The 18,455-nt window shown below is 37.1% G+C and overlaps 1 long non-coding RNA gene across 1 annotated transcript; it reads right to left on the bottom strand.

The window, feature by feature from the left end:
• Positions 1–5,822: 5,822 nt before the first annotated feature.
• Positions 5,823–17,539, bottom strand: LOC140940107 (uncharacterized). Its single transcript, XR_012166300.1, has 3 exons — positions 17,472–17,539; positions 6,636–6,773; positions 5,823–6,123 (listed from the first exon to the last, which is right to left on the bottom strand). It is a non-coding gene; the product is annotated as an uncharacterized lncRNA (long non-coding RNA).
• Between the last annotated feature and the right edge of the window lie 916 nt (positions 17,540–18,455).

Here is an 18,455-nt window from a genome sequence, read left to right as displayed (position 1 = left end):
TTTATGTCGCTAGTTCAAACCAATCTTTACCTTACACCGTTTTCCAACAAAGCGATTGTTGCGTACAATGTAGTAAAAATACAAATCGATAGAAAAGAATTGTTTTTCTTTACACATCGCACGCAACAACCTCAGCGCTAGAAATACGATGTAATTTTGCTGCGCGCAATGTTTCACCCTGCCCAAGCCTTTTCGACAGACAAAACCACAAGTACTTAAACATCCAAGTACGAGTGTGTATGCAAACTCAGCAGAATTTGAAAAATAAATATAAATGTCGCAAAGCAGCAAAATTATAATCACTTGCGTGGGTAAAATGACTTGATATGCATATTGAAAGACCTTTTCCCTGCGCAAATTCTTATAATTCGCTGGTTGAGCAACATGAAAGGTAATTCTCGAACTCGCACCAACACTCGTATTTCGAAATTAAAGTACTTGCGGGTGCAAATGAAGTACAAGCTAAGTTCTGCTTTTGATTAACTCCTAGTAAAGCTTTGTGGCAAAAATCAGAGTCGTCTTCATTATTAAACAGCTATGAATTTCGACGCAAAGTACGCCACAAACAAGTGCTTTTTACAAAACAGATCGTCAGAAAATATATTGACTGACAAATTCGTGTGATATAAAATGTTTGTAGTCTTCCTTGAAGTTGCTCTTGGGGTCGTCACGCAAAGCGTGACAATCTCACGCAACTGCAAACAAGACTACGAATTTGCAGCGAATTAAAATTTAAAAACAAAATAATCACGCACATATTTGTGGCGAATTTTGCGGTAAAAACTGACCATTTAATATAGACGGTCTGAAATTTCGCAACAAGTCAAAGCGTTACCAAAAAATATACTGTGAACTTCTTTTACTCCCAGGGTGATGAAAATATCAATTCTCCTCGCTTAATGGGGCAGTTCTTTTTAATAAAGATGTTAACATGATTTCTCGCATACCAAACTACTATCTTACATAGGTGATTTTCTTATTCCAAACAACGAGATGATTCCCCCCCCCCCCACCCCCCCTCTGTAAGCTAGAAATCTCAAATCCTTCCAAGGACTGAAAATTGATAAAACAAACTCGTAAAAGTTTATTCAACACTACAGTAGAATTTTTGTTTTTTAATTCCAGTTGAAATATTAAGAAATCACAATATTTTGGGAACAAGAACTTTTGCTATAGATTTTCAATTTTGTTAGTGGTAGGAATGTAAGACAAAAATTGTGGGTGGAAGAACTTTCTCACTAGTAAAGTGAATGATGATTTCAGGGTTCAGCAAGGATTTTGGAAAATAATAGGGAATTCAAAACTAAATTTAACAGCCTCTTCTCCATGAAAGTTGCAGTACTTTGTTCTGGCAAACAACAACAAAACAATTGGTTCGTCATTTGTTTTTCATGTTAAGACTAGAATTTTTTTTAACCAAAATAAGGATCACCCAATGAACAGTTAAATTTGCTGTTTAATTCTTATTTTTCGGGTCCTTCAAGAAAAAAAAACACAAAGAAGTTGGAAAGAAAATTATTCACTGTAGTGTTGAATATAGGTTTTACAAGAAGTAAACCAATGTAGTTATAAGGAGCCCTGTTTTCACCCCTACTGCTTTGCGCGCTTGTATTGATTGCCTTGGGTACTATCGACCAATCAAAACGGAAAGTTGACACCCATGCGATCCCATAGGTCTTTGCACCAAATGCTTATACCTACTCCCCCTGTGATTTAGAGAACTGAGAATAAGCGAGAGATTTGAGGTTCACCCCAAAGTTCACAGTAAAATAGAGATATGATCTAGGACAGATATGCAATCTACCTAAGCTATACTGTCAAATCAACCAGTCATTCATTCAGTTTGACTGACTTTAATTCAGTCAGTCAGTCTGAAATGATAAATGTAGCCGGGTAGTACCAATACTGTCATTTGACCAGTAACCAAGCCAAAGAGTTAGTCAATCAAAAGTATCAGTCAGTCAGTCCATCAGCCAGTGTTTCATTACAGTCAGGTGGTATCAATACTGTCAGTCAACCAGTCACCCAGATAACTAGTTAGTCAATCAACATTATCAGTCAGTCAGTCCATCAGCCAGTGTTTCATTACAGTCAGGTGGTATCAATACTGTCAGTCAACCAGTCACCCAGCCAACTAGTTAGTCAATCAACAGTATCAGTCAGTCAGTCAGTCAGCCAGTGTGTCATTACAGTTAGGTAGTATCAATACTGTCAGTCAACCAGTCACCCAGCCAACTAGTTAGTCAATCAACAGTATCAGTCAGTCAGTCAGTCAGCCAGTGTGTCATTACAGTTAGGTAGTATCAATACTGTCAGTCAACCAGTCACCCAGCCAACTAGTTAGTCAATCAACAGTATCAGTCAGTCGGTCAGTCAGCCGGTCTGTCATTACAGTCAGGTAGTACCAATACTGTCAGTCAATCAACAGTATCAGTCAGTCAGTCAGTCAGCCAGTGTGTCATTACAGTCAGGTAGTATCAATACTGTCAGTCAACCAGTCACCTAGCCCACTAGCTAGTCAATCAACAGTATCAGTCAGTCAGTCAGTCCGTTATTACAGTCAGGTAGTATCAATACTGTCAGACAAGCAGTCATCCAGCCAACTAGTTAGTCAATCTACAGTATCAGTCAGTCAGTCATCAGCCAGTCTGTTATTACAGTCAGGTAGTACCAATACTGTCAGTCAACCAGTCATCCAGCCCACTAGTTAGTCAATCAACAGTATCAGTCAGTCAGTCAGTCAGCCAGTCTGTTATTACAGCCAGGTAGTATCAATACTGTCAGTCAACCAGTCACCCAGCCAACTAGTTAGTCAATCAACAGTATCAGTCAGTCAGTCAGTCAGTCAGCCAGTCTGTTATTACAGTCAGGTAGTATCAATACTGTCAGTCAACCAGTAACCCAGCCCACTAGTTAGTCAATCTACAGTATCAGTCAGTCAGTCAGTCAGCCAGTCTGTTATTACAGTCAGGTAGTATCAATACTGTCAGTCAACCAGTAACCCAGCCCACTAGTTAGTCAATCTACAGTATCAGTCAGTCAGTCAGCCAGTCTGTTATTACAGTCAGGCAGTATCAATGCTGTCAGACAAGCAGTCATCCAGCCAACTAGTAAGTCAATCAACAGTATCAGTCAGTAAGTCCATGGATTATCAATAAAGGTACTAGCAAGGTCAGGTGTATGGTCAGTTTCACTTTGCAAACAATGAATGAGATGTTCTCTATTCATTCAGTCGTTATGACACAGTATATACTACACTATAGATTGCATGTCTGATATTTACCAACAGTCAGTTTTACATCTCATTTACCTGTGACACATTGCAAAGTTAGGAAATTGAAAACAAGGGAGTGCCAACAAATTTTGTTAACTTTTAGGTTAACTTCATAAATTTTGAAATAAAATTTTGAACAAAAAAAACTCCAATAAATTCACACAGGCAACAAGCCTTTTGAATTACTTATTAGTTCCTACACCATGACAGTTAAAAACTTTGGACTCATAAAAAAGTTCAGACTGATATTCAGGCCAACATCACTATAAGTTTTTGGTGAGTTGAGGCTTTATGAATTGCATCTTTTTTAAGCATACACAGTAAACTTCAATTCGTGACATTCTGTTGTTATCTTTGGTTTATAAGGTTTTTGCAGTAACACTTAGCATAAGCTATTGTTCAAATTGAAATGAAAATGACTAAATCAACAGAATGACATTTTTATGAAACTTCAATGCATTACTTTTTGCACACCAGTAGTTTGTGCATAGAATTTAACACTTAATTGCTGAAGTCTTGTTGCTTCAAAGTTGAAACACTGTGTTGAATGCTTGATATTACTTCTCAAACAAATTGATTTTACAGGGAGAAATTTAATTAAGGATGCAAAAAGGAACGGTTTTTCATTTGATTTCCAAACATTAATTTTCTTTGTATTATCCCAGTTTTTGAATTATTGATGAGTTTGAGAACTACAGTCATACCTCTACTTATGGCCACCTCTCTACAGCAACCAATTTTTTTGGCCCAGCAGACAGTCCATGTGCACATTAACTCTTTTTAAACCTCTCTACAATGGCCATATGCACCTTTCTACATGGCATTGGCCACTAAAGAGCGTCCCTAACCGCCAAAATAACCTCTCGACAACAGCCATTTTTTTCAGCGACTGATGAAAAGGTCAGGAATGGTCACGAAATTTGGTCTGACAAGGCACATTCATGATTAATCACAACATTGTATTTTGATTGTGTTCCATTCATACTGCTGCAGTAAGCATAAATTGTCTATGATACTTGTTCGTTTTGTCACATTTACATTTTTTGATTCAAAACATTATTCAAGTTGTTTATGAATTTTATATCTTTGCTTTTTAAATTTATGATTGGACTAACATTTTGGGATAAGGTAACCAAGAAGGTGGCACAATAAACATGTTGTACTTCCTAAAAAGAATTTTCATATGACACCCCTACGTCCCTATAATGGCCACCTCTCCACAGCACCCACTTTCCTCTGTCCCCAAGGTGGCCATACATAGTAGAGAGGTTTGACTGTATATTTGAAAGTTTGCCATCTAATTGGGTCATTGACAATGCCCTTGTTAATCAATTTTTGCCATGACTTTGCAATGTAACTTGGCACATAAAAATGATGTAAAACTGCTTTAACTATAGCAGAACTTAGCTCATATCTACAACATATTCTGTATGTGGCACAACTGAACAAAAGCAATCTAATACTAATCCAGGTAAAAAAATATTGATCTTAGTTTGGCCTGAAAAATTTTCAAGCCAGAGGACTTGTATGCAACTGCATGGTTCTTCATACAATAAAGCATTATAAATAGAATTATCAGGTTTTTTTTAAGCCTAAAAGGAAAATCACTGAATGCATATGAAACCACTAGCTCTAATAATTCATTCAATCTCTCAAAATTATGAAGTTCCAACTGATACAAATCAAAAAGTTTTTTAACTTTCTAATATTTCAAGGTCAAAATTAATATTTTTTTTGATTCTTGTGTATCAAATAGTATATCAAATTTATGTGTCAGTTAAACAATGTTTTGCTATGCTTTGAGTTCTGCTTCCAGTTTTTTGACTCAAATAATTTTGATTTTTTTTTGCAGTTACATGTACTTCTCCAAATTATTATTACCTTCAATGAAAAAAAATGCTTTTTAGTAAAAAAAACCAGTTCTATGCAATTTTAATCTATTCCAATGAAAGATTAAAATCAAAATGGATTCAGTACAGTTGCACATAACTGCCAGTGTCTGTAGCCAAAATTTCTGCTCATGATTTTATGCCTTAATTAAGTTAACTGTTGTGCAAAATAAATTGTAAAACATTGTCAAGAGCTTTATTGTATTAAAGAACCAAGCAACTACATACTGATTTAAAACATACAGGGTAAATTCATGTTTGGCTGAAATAATAATTGCAATATATACAGAAATATATATTGCAATATATTCTTTCTCGAAACAAGTTAGCGTTAAAAATGTTTCTCTACCATATTGGTTGCATTGGTTGAATGATGTCCACTAGAGTTATTCAATGGTAATCACTGTAATTAAACCAAGTGTTCCAAGTGTTTTGGAAAGTTTTTAATTTGAGTAGACCTTGTTTTGGATGGCCTCTTGAGCTTCAAACAAAGACTATTTTTTCTCTCCAAAAATCCTTTAGGTCAAGTCAATTTTTTCTAATTGTACTAACCCAGTTCAGATGCTTGACAGTAAATTGACCCAACTCACTCTTTGTCAATAAATGGCTCAGGTTAAAAGGTGAGCTTTTTTGTTGTTAATACCTTTTTCACTTAACTTTTGCATAACCGGAAGTAATTGCCTTCCACAAGAATTAGCTTTCAATTGCTGCCTTAGTGCCCAGTATGTTTTTCTTACTAATTCAATTTCTAGATTGTATTCTGACTGTGAATGTGCAGCCAATAATTTTGTGTCCTGGATTACATTAATTGTCTTTTGAACAAGCCAGCCACATATTTTTGTTTATCTGGTTCACTCAAGAGCTGGATTACAAAGTGAAATACACAGCACTTACGATACTGAAGATAAACTCTAATAATCATGTTGATCCAGTCTGTTGGTGGCATTTTCAGCATCTGACCTGGAAAAAAACACAAATCTAACATAAGATTTAGCAACTTAAAACTATTTAAAGTTAAGACACAATCATTAACATTACTATTCTATTAATCAGCTTCAAGAACCATTGATCACTTAGTAGGGATGGGGTGTTTTTTGTATCGCATGCAGAAAGTGCAATACTATAAGCCAGTTACAAAATGGTTTAGACGCATGGCATGCAATTCCTTCAAGACATTAACATGTTTCAAATGTGTTTTTTATCTCCCCATCTCAATCAGGGCATGATAAAGGTGTTGCCTGATAGCCCAGGAGGCTAGTAGAGCAACCCACTTGGCTAGCACACTTAATCACAAGATGTAAGATGGGTAAACAACACTTGCTGAGATAAGAGTTCAAAGGGGGGTTGATTAGCCTGTAAGACTGCTCCAGGTTCATAAACAACTTCAGTTTTCCACAACTTAATAAATGTATTTCTAAAAATCAGTAAGTAACTATACATATAAATTTACCAATAAAGATTCAAAAACCAACCTAGGAATATGTGGTCTCTTTCCTGAGGCAATGACATCATTCAGTTCACTACAGCTGCCTCACCATTTGCACCAGTCATGACCACCTCAAGATCTTCCCCATCCTGCTGAGAACAGCTCTTCGTTTTTTCTCTTCTGCCTGAAAAACAAAAAACAGCTGAAGGTGAAGCAACTAAAGCTACAAGATAATTCTAGACGTTCAAGGTTATTATATTATTATCATTATTATTATTGCAAGAGGGGATTGAAGTTGTTTATTATAAGCAAGAGAGCTACGCCACAACAGTTTCATGAGTCAGGACGAAAGTGTCCTTTGCAATTTTGCGAAGCGTGCTCCTATGCCTAAGGGGATCGAAAACCCCGAGAAGGAGGAACTTAGATGTTAAGGACAGGGATCTAGAAACAGAGAAGGGTCAAGCAGGACTTCCCTAGACTCAACTGCTATAGATACTTTATTATTGGGATGTACATAGAAATTTTCATTCTTTAGTTTATAGACAGTTGTTTACATTTGCTCTGTTGAAAACCACCAGACCACCAAGAAGTCTTTTTTTAACTATAGTTATACTAAATTTGTATTTAATTTTCAATTTGAGAAGAGTTTAATAAAGTATGTTTTTTTGATATTATTGTTGTTGTTGTAATTATTATTATTATTATTATTATTATTATTATTATTATTAGCATTATTATTATTATTATTATTATTATTATTATTATTTATTTTAGCAGAGTTCTCAACTGGATGCTAAAAGCTTAAAAAGCTGGACAGGGTGCACAGTGTAACCTGTGAGCCTAGAAGTAAATAAGATTATAGTACTAATAGTAATAGAAATCTAAAAAATAAATATCATAGATCTATGAATTCTCTAAAACAAAAGACATCAAAAGTAAGGCTCAATGCAATGAAAAACTAAAAAGAATCCAAATCCAAACTTAACCTCAGCTAGATTTTTTTAAAAAATTGTCGGAAAATACAAGCAATCATCTCCCAAGTCACAAATTCTAAATTAATGTCGGGCAATTATTGATCATGCCCAACAGCACTGCCTTCTGCATTCTTTTCAGCACCTCTTTTCTTCTGCCCCCTACAATCTTGTACATTCACACACTCATACAAAAGTAAGGCTCAACTGAATGAAACACTAAAAAGAATCCAAATCCAAACTTAACCTCAGCTAGTTTTTTTTATAAAAATTGTGGGAAAATACAGTCAATCATCTCTCAAGTCACAACTTCTAAATTTTCGGGCGATTATTGATCATGCCCAACAGCACTGCCTTCTGCATTCTTTTCGGCTCCTCTTTTCTTCTGCCCCCTACAATCTGGTGCACCTCCCATGACCAACCCCCACGGGCATCAATGATGATGTTGTGTTGTCTCAACTTCATAACCAGGGAACTGCTGTTTTAATTGCCAATGTAGGAAGGGGGGAGGAGCATAATTTACAGTCTTCTCTTAGCTCTTCTTCTCTCTGTTGTCGCTCTTCAGCCAGCTCATTTTGACTGTGATGACAGGCTTGGTCTTGTGGTTGATGATTCAGGCATCAACTCTGCTGCAGCACACCTCTACATGGTCTGCAAAACCTAGCACATCTCAATACGCTTGTACGTCATCCGAATCTTGGCTTGGTTAGAGAGTACCACTCGGGTGGAATTCCTCTATGAGTCCTACATCATGCAGCATCTCATAGAAAAGTATCTTCAAAGCTGAGTTGTGTCAGGAAATGTACTTGCTATTTGCTAGCAAACTGTACCCAGACAAGATATGAGCAATACTTTCTGGGGCCTAACTGCACAACCTGCACCACACCTTGCCCTTGGAACTTGTATGGGTCTTCTGACTTGCAAATATTAAAGTGAGTTGCTAATTAATAGTTCTTCATACAGCTCAAACATGTTGGTGATTGTGTGTGTTGGACATGAGGACTTCCACTCTGTTAGCCACCAAAAGCATCCACTAGTGCTCAACTTCTTGTCCTGTAACCTATGTAACTAGACTTCACTGCCATCGCTGATTTCTAACTTCCTCTTCACCAAGTTTCTCCACAATCCCATTTCCTCTGCTTGCTCTTCAAATTCCCACACCACTTTTATGGCTGGGTCTCCATTACAATAGAGTCAAACTGCACCCTTAATCTTCATTGCATTATATTACATCTCTACCCAGTGTAAGCGTCTGCCCCCTTCTCTCGTGGTAGGTAAAATATCACATTTGAGCCACAGGGTACCTTCCCCCAACTTCAGTAACAATCTTGTCTTGTCCTGTCAATCTCCTGTGTATTTATTAACACCCACTGTTGTGTCCACAAAAGATAACCAAACACTAGCAAGGCAAGGATTTTGTCCAAATGACTAATACCCCTTAGTATTCACTCTTTGGCTGTGAACTCCAAGGTCAGTTTATCCTTCTGCATAACACTCTTAACCACACCGGGGAACTCGAACTGCTTCCCTTCCTCAAGGCTTGTTATCCTGGCCATCTCATCCAATATCATCTCAAGTTTTCACTCACAAGCACTCCACTTCTCACATGAACCACTGCACACTTGTTTGGGCTCCACGTAACCCCACATCTTGACCATGTTTATGATCCAGCTGAGTTTACTCTCAGATGTAGCCAAAATCTTGAGGTCATTCAATATACAGTAGGTCAGTAATAACTTTAAAACTGATGGGTTTGGACAATATTCAGGGTTTATTCTAGAGTGCAGCCTTACAGGAATTCCGCAAGTTGGAAAAAAATGCCGCATAAAATTTGTATCGCAGCATCAAATGCGGCGCCAAAAAAATAGACCAGAGGATAAGTACTATTTTTTTGAAATACAGCATTCAAAAACACCACTGACAACAACACTGATATGACAGCTGCTCTATAAACTTACTTTGAACTTTGATAGCCTCTTACTGTCTTAATTGCCTTTCTCTTTTTCATTTGAGTCATTAGTTCACCAGACACACAACCGGGATTCTGCAGTAGTTCGAGCCCAGGCTTTTTCAGTTGCCCAGAATGTTACAGAATGGCAGCAAAGCGTCAGTAAACGTTTGTTTTCTCTTGGAACAGTCTGTACCGATAAGTTCAAATACTTTTTGGGGTACCCCCCTTCTTGAAAATGGGCCGCCTAAAATTACAGAAGGGGGCCCATTTGACCCTCATAGGCCAATTTCTAGAATAAACCCTCAATATCTATCCCTCTGTAGCACTGATCTTCCACTCTATTAGGTTTAACCATACAGTAAACACTCTCAGGCATAGCGCATCTCCTTGGGGCAACGCTCTGTTGAACACCCTCATGTTCCAACTCCTACAAAGCTTGGTGGTAATGAGCCTACAGAATCAGACCAGAACCCTATGCTATGACATTACCCCAATATTAAAACAGCCACGATACACTGAAATTCATGCCATACTTAGATTATGACAAGTCCCTATCCGATCAATCAAGCCTTGTGGATTGAAATTTTACTACCAAATCACAAGAAAAATATCTGTGGCATTGTTTACCGACGACATAATAATGCAGATCAATTTCTTGACTATCTTTCGGATTCCCTCGAGTATTTCAGTAATCACAATAATAATATATATCTCATGGGAGATTTCAATATAGACTTGCTAAAATATGAAAACTGTAAATACAGCCAGATACTGCTTCAGTGTATGCAAAGTTTTTCTATGCTTCCTACAATTGATAAACTAACGCGAGTGTATGGGTCCTCAGCGACTTTAATTGACAATATCTTCACAAATAACCTGACGAATAATATTTCTAGTGGCAATATCGTCACCGACACAACCGATCATTTTTCGCAAGTCTGTATTGTCAATGTAAACAAGCAAAAATTACCACATACAAAAAAGACTAAATTTAGGGATTATTCCAGCTTTAATGCTAATGAATTCATGAATGACCTAAGTGCAATTAATTGGGAAGAGGTTTCTGGTAATTGCGACGTAAACAAGTCGTTCTCTCACCTTTATAAAACCATAAATCATGTAGTTAATAAACATGCACCGCTCAGGGATGCTTCAGTGAGAAAACTAAAAATGCTAACTAAACCTTGGCTAACTGATGGACTAAGGAAATCTATAAAGGTGAAGAATAAATTGTTCTTTGAATGAAACTGGCCGACATATAAAATATATAGAAATAAGTTAACAACCATTATTCGATTGAGTAAACAACGTCACTATCAAAGGTTTTTCGACTCTAACATAAAAAATACACGATCGACATGGAAAGGTATTAACGAAATATTAGGAATTAACTTCATTCATTCTAACGAGCATAGCGTTTTATCAGATGATCCTAAAACGATTGGTAACACACTCAACAAATACTTCTCGTCAATAGGGCATCAACTTGCAACCGATATTCCTGAAGTTAACACTACTTTTTCTGATTATCTTGATCCACCTTTGCAGAACAGTTTTTATTTTGATCCAATTATACCGCAAGAAATTGAAACAGAAATTAGCTTGTTGCCATACAATAAAGCCCTGGGGCTTTATTCTACCCCTGTTAAACTGTTAAAACTTGCTAAATCAGTCTGTACTAACTGGGGTTTACCCTGCAAAACTTAAATATGCAAAAGTAATTCCAGTGTATAAGGGTGAAGACCTGAAAACTATCGGCCAATTTCTTTGTTATCAATTTATAATCGTTTATTTGAGAAAATTTTATATCGTAGACTGATAAAGTTTATAGACAAGAATGATAGTCTTTATGATTTACAATATGGCTTTCTCAACAAACATAGCACCCAGCACGCGATTCTTAATATTGTGAACACCACACATTCTAATATGGACAATAGAAAGTACTCATGTGGAATTTTTATAGATCTTAAGAAAGCATTTGATAATGGTAACCATGAGATTCTTTTGACAAAACTTGAACAGTATGGAATAAGAGGAGTTATAAATTGAATTTCTTGGTTTAGATCATATCTTTCAGATCACTGACAGTCGATTGAAATAGACAAATGCATATCTGAAACTGAAACGATCATATGTGGAGTGCCTCAAGGCTCTGTACTTGGACCCTTGTTATTTTTGTTATTTATTAATGACATCCATGAATCTTCCAAGGAATTTACTTTTTATCTATTCGCAGATGATACAAGTCTAACTTATGCAAATGACAACTTACGTACTCTTGAACTAACTGTCAATAATGAACTTGAGAAAGTAAGTGAATGGCTTAATGCTAACAAACTAACGCTCAACGTCAAAAAGTCTAATTATGTCACTTTTCGTCCGCGCTAAAAAAGATTGCCTTTCATTCCTCAACTTTAAATACTCGAGTAACTCTAGAAATGAAGGACTTTGTTAAGTATTTGGGTATAATGATTGATTTTGAACTATCATGGAAGCATCATATTGACTTTATCTGTCACAAAATTAGTAGATCGGTTGGAATAATTGCTAAAATGAGGCATTACATTCCATGGCGTCTTCTTTTGAATTTATATCATGCACTTATTTCTCCTTATTTTAATTATGGTATCTGTGCATGGGGCAACTGTCCACAGACCTACCTCAATAAGATACTTGTTCTGCAAAAACGTGCTCTGCGTTTGATTTATTTTTCTAAACCCAGAGACCATGCAATCCCTTTTTTTATTGAATCAAACTGCCTTCCTTTGCAGTCTTTGTTCTTTCAACAGTTAAGCTATTTAATGTATGACGTTCATGCTAAGACAGCTCCCAAAAGTCTTCTCGATAAATTTGCGAAAATCAATACAAAACATCATTATAATACGCGATTATCTGCAAAAGAATGCTTCTCTGTCAAATTCTCTAGAACTGGAAAAATAAAAAAATCTTTTACTAGAATTGGTGTGTCTATTTGGAATTCTATTCCACTTTCTGTTAAGACTCTCAACGTTTCTAATTTTCGTAAAAATAAAATAAAATCACTACTCCTTAATGTTCTAGGTAATGAAGATAATTATTTGAATATTAATTATTTAATAAAATATATTTGTGAAGTTAACCTGATATGTTGTATATACCTCCAGTTGTAATTTTAGTCTTTTTCAAATAACAGAATCTCTTGTACTTGAATTTATATGTAAGGTGTTTCTTTCTGTATGTTTTTGTATTTCTTCTTTTCTTTTTTTCTTTTTTTTAAATGTAATTTAATAACGCCTTTAGTGAAAGTCTTGTCCTGCCTAGATTAGCATTATAGCTATTTGCAGGACATGAAGTATTGTAAACTTTATATTTCTTTAAATAAATACATTGTTGTTGTTGTTGTTGTTGTTGTTGTCTACCGTACCGCTACATCCTATAGGAGCACCCCAGCTCTGCACAGCCTCCATCAAGTTATACCTGTCTAGATGCTGTTCTGTTGGGACAAGTTGGCAATTTGCAAATGGTTATTAAGCAAGTACCTTATTATAGGAAATTAACGCTCCATGAAGTTAAGGTATTGGAAATTAACGCTACTTAAATTAATGCGATTTTAATGGAAAACGACTTTCGAATAAAGAAAATTAACGCGAAAGGGGAGGTAGAATTTCATAATAAAGGAAATCAACGCAATCTAGACACAGTTGGTGGTGACAACTGGAACAAATTTATTTTAACACTGGATGCAAAAAAATTCAAAACTGAGTTGACATCACTTCTGAGAGCAACAACGATGAAGATGAACTTGAAATATTGTAAACCTTTGCCTTAGCTTTTGCAAAAGATGAAAAATAAAGCTTAAATGGAAAGGAAGAAAGGTTGTAGTTAATGTTCTTTAGGTGTCAAGAATGTCTGGACAGGCTCCAAAATTGGGGTTAAAATACTGGAAATTAAGAGCGCGGAAATTAACGCTGCGCCAAATTAACGTCGCGGAAATTAACACTCAACAAAATTAAAGCGGAGCGTTAATTTCCTCTAATAAGGTAATAGGGCGCTGGTTGTCACTTGTGAATTCTATTCTATGCCTTCCCTCAAGAGAACCAGGCAGACTGCTTGAAAGGATGATACTAGGCTCTCATATAAGGTGTGAGCACGTTTCCACCAAAAACTGACAAGACAATTCGGTCCAGTTGCACTCCAGTTTTTCTTCCATGCATAAACCTTTGACCATGCAACTTGTGTCTAGTTTCCAGGCCTCCTCCTTCGGGGTTAGTACTTGCTTCTTAATGACCTCTCTTAATTTATCCAGCCACTGCTTTCTTGTTTCCAGTTTTATTACCCTCCCACAAGCTTTTCCAAAAACTGCTTCCTTGATATCATTGAACATCTCCTCCCCATTCGTGCTATTTTTCTTAGTGTCTAAATGTGTCCCTAGGACCATCATTCTCCTTATCTCGTCTCTCTCTCTCTCTTATGCCTTCATACAACTGAATAGCATCAACCTTTAACTGCTGATTCATCGTACTTGCCTGCTCTTGCTTTTTCACTCTTACTAACAAAGCCCTTCTTAAGCTTCTTAAGTAATGATTTCTGCCTCTCTATATATTCAACAAGAAGATGCCTGAAGGCTTTTAGGCAGGATGTGTTGGTGTAAGTAAGAATTATGTTGAATGGCATTGGAAAGTTGAGCAGTGTATCAACAACAAATTAATGTGTGCAGGAGAGACAGAGATGTTCTGTTAAATACACTAGAAGATGAGTTACACACAAAACAAAAACAAAAAACTTACATCAATATTACCACCATATAATGTTAACAGTATGGGGTAGTTCATTAACATTTGCATTCCAGCTTGACTAATATCCTCAATAAATACACTTCCACATTCAACAATAGCATGTAATCTATCAGAGTTCCAATACCTACAAGGTGCAAGGTCGTGCTCTAAGGAAAAATTTCAGGGAGCCCTTTGGGCTCCCAAGCATTTTACCTGGGGTATCTAGACCTAAGAGATGGTCGCCCAAATATGATTTTTGAGGAGCCCTTTGGGGACACAAAAGGACACAGGGGACACAGGGGGCGACAGGGGAACACAAGCGACACAAGGATTACAAGGCACACGAGAGGACACAAGGGACACAGGGGACAAAAAAGACACAAGGGACACAACGGTACACAGGGGGACATAGGGGATACAGGGAGATACAAGGGATACAGGGGACACAAGGGACACAAGGGTTACAAGGAACACAGGGGACACAAGGGGACACATGGGACACAAGGGACACAGGTGACACAAGGGACACAGGGGGAAACAAGGCACACAAGGGATACACAGGACACAGGGGACACAAGGGGACACAGGGGGACACAGGAACACAAGGGGATACAGGGGTCACAGGGGACACAGGAGGTCATTGGGGGACACAGGGGGCACAAGGGGACACAGAGGACACGGGATACAAAATAGAATTTGTATATGGCTTGCAGCGCACAAACTTACTCTTAACACGACGAAGACAGAATTTTTATTAATTGGGTCTAGGAAAAGACTGTCAATGCTAGAAAGGAATCCCATAATTGAAATTAACCAGTTTCCGATGAAACAAATGTCAACTTCAAAATCCCTAGGTGTTCACATTGATGGAAATCTTTCTTGGGAAAGTCATATTAACGAAATTTCTGAGAAGATTGCTTCTGGCATAAGTGCAATTAAGCGTACTAGGTATTTTCTCCCTTTTGAGATTCTACTCAACATATACAATTCACTGGTACAGCCACACTTTGATTACTGTAATGTAGTTTGGGGAAACTGTTCTAAGAACCTATCTTCTAAATTGCAGAAACTGCAGAGTCGCGCCGCTCGCATTCTAACTTTCTCTAATTATGACTGCAGTACTAGTGAATTATTTCAAAATTTAAAGTGGTCGAAACTTGTCCATCAGCATGTAGTTCGTAAAGCAATAATGATGCATAGCATTGTAAATAACACAGCTCCAGAATATCTGACTTCGCATTTTGTTCGTCGCTGTGATTTAACTAGTTATAACCTTAGAGAGAATGAATACAAGCTCGCTGTTCCACAACCCCGTACTGAATTTTATAAAAGAAGTCTTTCTTACAGCGGAAGTGCGTTATGGAACAGCTTGCCTCTAAAGGTGCAGCAATTAACATCCCCTAATTTATTTAACAGAAAATTAAGAGACCTAAATTTCGATTGACAAATAATTTAATTAGCGATATGCTGTTTTTACACACGGCCTGCTTGAAAAGCAGTTGTTTTCTTTTCATCTTTATTATTTTAGTTTTTATCGTAGATTCTAGATTAGTTAGGTAGTTAGTTTTTCTATACTTAATGTAAATGTACCTGTACGTGTATAAATAAAAATTAATTACCATACCATACCAAACCATTCCATACAAAAGACACAGGGGACACAAGGGGACACAGTGGACACAAGGGGACACAGGGGACACAACAGGACATAAGGGACACAGGGGGAAACAGGGGACAGGGGGACACAGGAGACAAGCGGACACAAGACAGGGGACACAGGCGACACAAGTGGACACAAGAGACACAGGGCACACAAGGGACACTTGAGACAGAGGGGACAGTAAGTAAGATTGTGGTCTGTTTATGTAACTGTTATAAAAATGTTTGGGTCAAAAAAAAGGACACTATTCTTTTTACTAATCATTTAGGTTGAAAAGAAAATTCACTTGACTGAGATCACATGGAGCTTTCCAGGAAAGCTGCTATGAATTTCAACAAAACCGCGGCCGCCCCAAAACTATTATCTCTTTTGAATAGATCATCTTGTTGGAAAGTCTTCACTTTATATTATCAGCCAAATGTTTAGGACAAATGAGCTTTTTGTGGAATCGGTAGCCAGCTAGCTCTACTTTGACCGCTAAATTTAGCTCTTGCATATTTATTTTTAGTACATGATACATAATGAGTTGTCACAACACCAAAGACAATGCTGGACTATATAGATTTACATACGTTTACTACCACAACTTGACTGTCTTTTAGGGCCACATTACTATTAATATTGTTATTATTATTTAATTACTTAGCTCTGAACTCTGGCTGTTTTCATGCAGACATACATTCCAAGAGAGCCATTCATAACCATAATAACCAGGGGTCCCTTGCAGCCACACGCCTGGTACTTAGAAGTCAAGCACACTATTTTGAAACCTAGCTGTTTCTAATTTGCACAGTTTTCTGTTGCAGTCCCATCCTAACCCTAATCTCCAGTGTTTCAGTCCATTGTCCAAGTGTCTTAGTAACCCTTTCTAAGGCCCCTACAACATCAGGTACCACACATCCATGTTCTTAGCACCTGCCTCAATAACCTAATATCACATTGGATGTTCATATCCCAAAGCACGTTTACTTCATTATTCTCTACAACTCCTTCTGGCACGTATTCAAACCATTTTTCCTTCCGTTCCAGCTGGCATGACTTAGATAACTTCCCATGTACAACCCTTGCCACATTATCATGCCGTGTTATGTTTTAACTTCTGTGCCAAGTTACTTTTTACATTCACTTGCAAGGTGACGCACACACACTCTCCCTTTTCACCACACATTAATCTACACAACAGTCTCTCTCAAGTCTAATAGATGCTGTTATGATTATTATTCTCATTATTATCATTATTATTATTATTATTAGCTTAAGGACAGACAGGATAATCACATAAAACAAAAGTATTTGTAGTATTTAAGAGGGATTTGATGATTTTGTGGTGGTGGTAGATATGACATCTGGTTCTATTAAAAAGCTGGTGGTTTGAAACTACTAGTCCATGTAGTAAAGTTGTTTTCCTACTGACGGGCTATATTATATACTCTCATTTTTTATTACTAAAAAAGCCCAGAACAATGTTTTACTATGACAAACTCAGTTATAATTCAGAAGTGTTCCGGAGCTGCAATTATTTTATTAATACAGATTATAGTACCTTGTAACATAGATGGACCCCTTTGGAGGATTATCCTGGTTGACTTTGGAAATATATGTACCTAAAATAAATAAAGCAATAACTTGACTAACAGATATCAATCTACTAGATATTAGAGTTACTATGATCCAGTCAAAGGTTCTGTTTACCATGAAAATGACAATATAGGAACACTTATCATCATATAAATTACATTGGACTGACTAAATAATTATGTTTAGGTCTTTGAAGGTTCAAGCATTAAAATGAAATTGGGTTTAAGAGGTGGGGTGTATCAATTCCCGTGCCCAGTTCTTCCCTGAGCTGTTACTTCCAAGCACCTGCTACGCAGGCTAGTTCAGGGAGGGTGGAAACAAGGGGGATTTTTTGCACCCAGTGCAGTGAGAAATAGGGTTGCATCACATTCAGAAGGTCATGAATGGGGAAATACTTTTAGTTTGGTAGGGTGTAAATCTTGTCTAAAGATTATTTTGAGGGTTTTTTAGGGGCACTGCCCACTCAACTTTAATCTTACCCACCCACTGCTTTCACTTTTCTATAAGGTTTTAAGAGGACATGGCATGGACTGGCACTAGCAGTTAGGGATAGTTCTGGTATGAATGGCTTAGAGTGGAGGAATGAATGGTGCATCCTTTTTTTTTTCAGGAGGGTGTGCGAGGTGTGGGGGCATCCATCCATTAATGTGAATATAGGCGAATGGTGCATCCTTTTCCAAAAGGTGTATGAGGTGTGGGGGCATTCCTATCATTGAGGGGTGATTCCATTCATTAGGGTGTGACTGGTGGCAGGGAATTACTTGCATTAAAGTAGATAGGTGAAGGAGGATCCCATTGCGGAAGATCTTTAAGAGGTAATAGCATGAATCAAGCACAAGGGTTGAAGAAGCAAGAGTGTCACTTCTGAAATAACTGGTGAAAACACTTAAAGAAAGTAGCTTGCAAAATCTATCTAAGAAGGAATTTAAAAGAGAAATACACCGACTTC

Source organism: Porites lutea, chromosome 6 (assembly GCF_958299795.1).
Source record: "Porites lutea chromosome 6, jaPorLute2.1, whole genome shotgun sequence".
NCBI lineage: Eukaryota > Metazoa > Cnidaria > Anthozoa > Scleractinia > Poritidae > Porites > Porites lutea.
This window is presented reverse-complemented; position numbering and strand designations above follow the sequence as displayed.